Below are 7,206 nucleotides of genomic sequence, written 5' to 3'. Positions count from 1 at the left end.
CAGTGCAGCCCTGGACACTTCAGAGCTCATCCTGCTACTTCTGTCAGCAGTACTATCATCAGTAAACACCAGTGAGTGACTTTCATTTGCAGCCATGCATGATCAGGCCATAACACGGCCTACACCAAGTTTCACAGATGATGTGGTATTAATTGGATCATGAGCCATTTTTTCTCTTCTCCATACTTTTCTCTATCCAACATTTTGGTACATATTGATCTTCATTTCCTTTGTCCAAAGAAAATTGTTCCATAACTGGACAGGTGTTTAAAAAATATTTTGTGGCAAAGTGTAATTTGCCCTTTGTACGCTTGAGGCTCACCAGTGGTTTGCACCTTGTGGTAAACTCTCTGTCTTTACTTTCATGAAGTCTTCTCTTGATTGTAGACTTTGGCAGTGATAGCCCTACCTCCTGAAGAGTGGTCTTGGTTTGGCTAAATGTTGTGAATTGGTGCTTCTTCACTAAGGACAGAATCCTGTGATCATCCAGCACAGTTGTCTTCTGTGGTTGCCCAGACCTTCTGGTGTTGCTGAGCTCATCAGTTCCTTCTTTTTAAGAATGTACCAAATGGTTGAGTTGACCACTCCTGGTGTTTCTGCTGTCTCTCTAAAGGGTTTGTTTTGTTTGCTCAGCCTAATGATGGCCTGTTTTTACTTACACGGACAGCTTTTTGGACCTCATATTGAGAGTTCACAATGACAGCTTCCAAATGCAAATTCCACACTTAGAATCAATTCCAGACCTTCTACCTGATAAATAGTAAATGAAATAATGAGGGACCTGCTCACACCTGGATATAGAACAGCTTGTCGCTCAGATGTCCTGGAAAAGGGGTGATGGTCGAGGTGGGGGCCATGCAGAAAAATGGCTGATATTCCTGAATGGCTCATACAATATTTTTCTAAAACCTTTGAATTAAAGCTGTAAATCTACACTTAAATTTTGTAATTATATCTTCATTTCAAATCCATTGTGGTGGCATACAGAGGCAAAATTATAAAAATTGTGTCACTGTCCAAATATTTATGGACATAACTGCATATGAATGCTCCTAAATTAAATCTATTCTTCATTTAAATCTTAATAATGAATAGCATTGGGTTGTGGTTATTACTACAAAAAGATGTTTGACCAGTTAGGGGTTTGCATACTTACTCCTTCCGTGATCTTAGCTATTTACACGCTGAGTTCAGTAAAGATCTGTTCTGCTTTTATTTAATCAGACCATCTTTATTTATTAATTTGACTTTTATAAAGAACAATTACACCAGCGTTTCTCAACCTTTAAGTATTTGTGACCCGAGTTTTCATAACAGTTTTAATTGCTCCCCCTAACGTTTTTTTGAAACCCTAATAAAATGTATTCCTATATTTTTTTCTGACGATACACCGCTACAAGTTTTATTCCATGTACTGTAGATCCTGTTCTCTTAGGTAGCATCTCATCAGTGTGAAATCTGACTTTTTAATTTCTGACACCAAAAGAACTGAGGAAAGTTTATCACAGAGCACAACTGGAGATGAACTGTCACCAAGAAGTCATTCTGGCAAAAGTAAGTGTCAAATAAAAATGCACATTAGCCTTGGGGGTCTGTGTCATTTACCCTAAATGGAAGTTTTGTGCTTTCTGTTTTGTTCTAAATCCCCAGACACATCACAGAAGTAGAAATCTGCATTGAGAGAGTCACAAGCCAGCTGCCTTGATACTGTACTTTATTTGTTTTTCATCAAAGCAGTAGACACTGCTGCAGTTAGTTGAGTGAATACCTCATGTAGTTGGAATGATATAAAGTTCAGATTAGCAAAACACATTAGTCTGACTTGTACAAAATTTGTTGCTGCTTGCTAATAAAGTCATTAAAAGCTTTTTATTGCCATAACCACATCAGTTGCATGAAGTTTAATTTGGCAAAGCCAATTTATGTTTTTATTAGGTACAGAATGTTCAAGAAATTATTTCTTTATTACTGACAGGGTCTCTTTTAATTTATTAAACCAGTAAAGAGATAAATGAATATATCTGTCAGGGACTCCATTTGTGCATAAATATATAATGCAGGGAGTCCTAGGTATACAACTTTAGTGTGGATCATAAAAACATGATGTTTGGGGGGCTATTTGCTCTTAAGAAATAACAGAAAATGTTGTCTGTGGTGGTCCATGCATCATTAATTTTCAAGTAACTTCAATTTCTTTTTTCCAACTTCTTACGTACGGCACCACTAAGCCCCAAACCACAGACTTAATAATGCCCAAGCACAATTCCTGGTTCAAATAAAAGATTTTTATTTGCTTCCAACACCACCTTACTCAAACACCAGCCATGATGCACAATTATCGATTCTCTCTTTACACCTCCTGTAGAGTGTTGCCCACTGCCTTCCATCTCAGTTAAGTGAGCCAGTGGGCGCTCTTTTAACTCCAACCTGGAAACTGCTTCCTGTGTCACGTCCAGGTCATCGGGAGCATTTCTGGGTCGTACAAAAACCAGGTCAGTCCTTCCCCAGCAGCACCCTCTAGCAGTATCCAAAAACTGCAACTGGGCTGCATTTCCAGAATTCAACTCCCATGATGCAGTGTGGATTTCGTAATCAGGTTCAGGCCTGAAGAACACAGTGACAATGAATTGCTCTCAGTATGTCTAGTCCATATATTATAGCCTCCTGGCTGGCTGAGAATTCCTACTTTATCCCAGGCAGGTTGTCTGTCCTTCTTCCATGGCACCTTTAATACACACACTCAACCATGTTTACCCTAATACACCTTGTTGATGCCCAATAGTTATTACTTGCATTAAGTAAGAAACAGCAGACTTATACTTACCAGAAGAAGAAACAATGTCATAATTTAAACATCTAGGGTATTTTTTCCATTTTTTAGGAAATGCCAGGAGGTGCTCAATTTATTGCAGGTGCTTGGTATTGCCCAATATTTTAGAAATACAATAGTGGTCAAACTATATCAAGCCATTGATTAATTGTCCACAACCATTGCTTCAGTGAATAATATAATAATCCTCAAACAGTTTTTAAAAGCAAAAAGGTTCCAAAATAATGCTGAGATTCTGTGAGATAAAGTCTCAATGATAATGCACATTTTATTTTACCAACAATCTGGTTGTAAATTAGATTTTTATAGTAGTTTCAAACCTTCCTGGCTGTACTGGGTTCAGTTTATGTGGTGAGCAGTTGCAACACAGAAAATGGTGGAGAATGCAGAATTCAACAGGTTGGGTGGCTTATCATATACGGCTCTCTCCCTCTCCCTTTCTCCATCTCTAACTGCCATTTTGTGGGCTGACTTGATTTGGTTTGTTGCCTGTAATGGAGCAGAACATTTTACAGCCAGATAAGATTCCTAATGCGGCTTTCTTTAATCTTTCTGGACAGTGAACTCATCCTCACCCAAGGTCTTATCATAGACAAGTTAAGCATTTAAACTGAGCAGGCACAGACCGTGTGTATTCAGTAATATTTGAGCTGTATGATTATTGATTAAATGGAAATTGTGATATTTTGGGTTAGAATTGAGATCACAACTCTAGCTTACAATTCTTTGACACCTCAGTTTTTCAAGAACAATATGCATGCTTATTAACATAGACTGCACATTTTTTGCTTTGTGTGAAGTAACATCCACCCATTTTCTTAACTCACTTATCCAGGACAGTTATGAGAAAAACATCAACACAACTTTGGATAGATTCCTCCTTAAATAAAATCCAGCATAATGTCAGCATAATTAAAAATCAAAGTTTTAAAAATGGCTATTTTGTCACTTGGTAAACAGTGTGACGCTATAGCCTCACCGTAATGTTGATACATGGTGGTTTAAATGGATGGGGGCAAGACTATCAAGTTTTAAGTCTGAACAATATATCAGCAAGTTTACCACGGGGGAAGAGAGATTTTTTTTTCTTTTAAGATATTTGGGCTTACCCTACGGTTGTTTAGTTTATTTTCTCGATGTTTTACCGTATGTTTCGATTGCAAGTTTTGCGCGTGACATACCGTTGTTACCGATCGGGTTTTTTTTCATTTAACAAGGGCACAGACGCTAAATGTAGTCACAGGTTCCTGGGAAGATCAAATGACAGCTATAGGGGGAGTCCAAGTTGCGTTAGTTGTGTACATGTATCGTAATGTTTAAGTTTGGTTATTAGTAACCTCGAGGTTAGGTATAATTGTGGTGTTGTTGTGTTGTTTATTGTTTTATTATGTAGATGTTGTTGTTGGCTATTTTCATTTGTACTTGCAGTGTACGATTTCCCCGGCAAGACTTAAATGGTTTCTCCCTATGATTAGGTAAGCTGATCCTGGCAATGGAAAAGGCTTTATAAGTATTGTTGTGGCTGCAAGAAAGGAAGAAAAAGAAGTAAGAATGGGTCGCTTGGAGAGAATTAAGAGGAGTAGGTAGTGCGAGGCACGCCAGCCTAAGAGATGCCTAGTGACTGAGCTGTTGGTTGCTGTAAAGGAGTGGGTTCAGCTCCTGAGGACCAAAAAAAAAAAGACTCATGAGATTTTTTTTTTTTGGAGTTGTACTGGTGACCTGGACTGAAACAGAGTCTAGTTTTTGGTATTATTTTAAGGCTGCCCTGGACTTTTCATGGACGGGAATTGATTATATTAGAGTAAGAGCCTTGATGTTTCCCAATTTCTATTTTTTGCTTTTTTTCCTTTATAATTTGATTGTGTTTTTGTGTTTTTTTTTTGTTTTTTTTCCTCCAACAACTTAATTTTTTTTTTTTTTATTCCATCGTGGTATAAATAAATTACCTTCTGTTTTGAACATCTGCCTCTCTTGTGCCTCTCTTGTTACTCCCTCAGTCCTGGTCTGTCCCAAACTACTAGCAGGCCATCTGCTTTAGTAGACGGCTTGTGACATTTTGGTGGCAGCAGTGGTATCGACTGAGTGATTTGGAAGATCTAAGAGAGCAGAGATGGCACCCAAGAAGGTTTCTGTATCTGTGCCAGCTTCTTTGTCGGGTGAAAAACCACAGACACAGTCCCCAGAGTCATCGAATGCAATGTCTAAAGAGACAGACATTGGAAAGAATGTTCCATCAGTTTCTACATGTACAGGAGCAAAAGGAGAAACCACAAGAGCTGAGGTGGAAGTCGTTGCAGCATCAGTTTACATTACTGCAGGCGGAGGTACAGCGAAGACGTGAGGGAAGTCCTTCAAAGAACCCTGGAGTGGGTCGTTCACCACCTGTAAGTCCCAATCTAATGTATACGGAGGGTGTGGAGGCTAACATCATTAACTCTGCTGCAGGATCTACCAGGTGGGTGGAAGGTCTAAAGCTCCTCCCCTATAAGGAAGGTGAGGATGTTGAGATGTTTCTTTCCACCTTTGAAAGAATGGCTGTTTTCTCATGGCCTAAAACTGAATGGGCAATAAGATTAGTACCCCTATTGACTGGCAAGGCACGCACAGCTTTTGTGGCCATAGACCCTTCTGGATCATTAGACTATGAGTCACTTAAACAAGCCATATTGAATAAATTTGAGATTAGTATTGAGAATTATCGTCTGTGGTTTAGAACTGCAGAATGGAAGGAGGGTGAAACAGCATTAGAGCTGCAAGCTAGATTGAAGGATCTATGCATTCGTTGGCTTAAGCCCCAACAACATGATAGAGATAATAATTGACTCTTATTTTGGAGCAGTTTTTGCAGGTGGTGAAGCCTGAGCTGAAGACTTGGATTTTAGAACATCGGCCAAAGTCTTCACACCAAGCCGCTGAACTGGCAGAGGTCTTTCAAACTGCTCGAGGCTATCCCAAGTATCTACAAAGAGGGACCAAAGCTAATGGGGCTAAAATGACTTATCCGATCCTTCCTAGTGCATCTAAAGTCATGGTAGGTCATGGTTCTCTTACCTCTAAGAGCGGGAGGGATGGGGGTGTAGCCAGTGTAATGTTATCAGTGTGGACAGCGGGGTCATAAGAAAATACTGTGTCCTATGGCCAAGAGTAGAGCAGAGTGTGAGGAAAATAAATTTTGTTATGTACCATGCCCGATTCCTTGGAAATTAGGGCAGAAGAATCAAGAAAAAGTGGTTAAAGTAAAAATAGCAGGTCGAACCAGAACAGCATTGCTTGATACAGGAAGTACCCAAACCCTAGTAAGATAAGATATTCTTGATAACAAATTGCTGTCGACATCTAGGAAGGTTGTTCTGAGATGTGTCCACGGAGATGAGGTTTCTTATCCTCTGGTGAAGATGTGCATTGAAACAGGAGGTCAGATGTATGCAGTGTCAGTGGGAATAGTGGATGACCTGCCATATCCAGCCTTGCTTGGACTGGTTGTGCCAGATATTGATGGCTTACTGCAGCAGAGCCTGGTGCAGGAAGCCTGGGTCTTGACCAGAGCTCAAGCAGCTGCAGTCAAAGCAAGTGATCAGGTGGAATGGAGCATTTCCCCTTTTTCCTAGGGGAATGAGGTCTCAGTCCATAAGACCCGCAGGCAATGGAAATGGGCAAAAATTTTGGGCACGCTTGCCTTAGATACTGGCATTGCTCCTGCCTTAGGTGATCTTGATTGCCCACCTTTTCATTACAGGGGAGATGGGGGGGCCTTGCAACGTGGCAATCCCAGTCTGCAGTCCTGGTTTGTCAAAGCTGAGAAACATCAGTCGGTTACAGGAGAAACCTTTGTACTAGATCAGGATATTCTTTACCACCAAGATGGGCATGGCAAACAATTGGTACTACCTAAAGATTTTAGGGACAAGGTGTTAAATGGGGCATGATATCCCATGGGCCGGGCATTTAGGGCAAATTAAGACTAGTGATCGTATTGCTAAATTTTACTGGCCAGGTTAGTCCAAAGATGTAGCCAGTTATTGTAGGAGTTGTCCTGAATGTCAGCTTTTAGGACCTGTTAAAGGAGACAGAGCTCCGTTAGTGCCATTACCTGTGATGGAGAAGCCTTTTAGTAGAATGGCAATGGATATTGTAGGTCCTCTACCACGTAGTAGTAATGGTCATCGTTACATACTGGTTCTATGTGATTATGCAACGAGATATCCAGAGGCATTCCCATTGAAGAAGGTTAAGGCTACTCAGGTTGCTAACACCCTAGTTCAGTTGTTTCCCAGAGTTGGCATCCCTAGGGAAATGTTGACCGATCAGGGGGCTAATCTTACCGCTGGGCTAATTAAACAGGTATATGGGCTGTTAGGGATCCAGGGTTTGAGAAC

This window comes from Polypterus senegalus, chromosome 8 (assembly GCF_016835505.1).
Source record: "Polypterus senegalus isolate Bchr_013 chromosome 8, ASM1683550v1, whole genome shotgun sequence".
Classification (NCBI taxonomy): domain Eukaryota; kingdom Metazoa; phylum Chordata; class Cladistia; order Polypteriformes; family Polypteridae; genus Polypterus; species Polypterus senegalus.
This window is presented reverse-complemented; position numbering follows the sequence as displayed.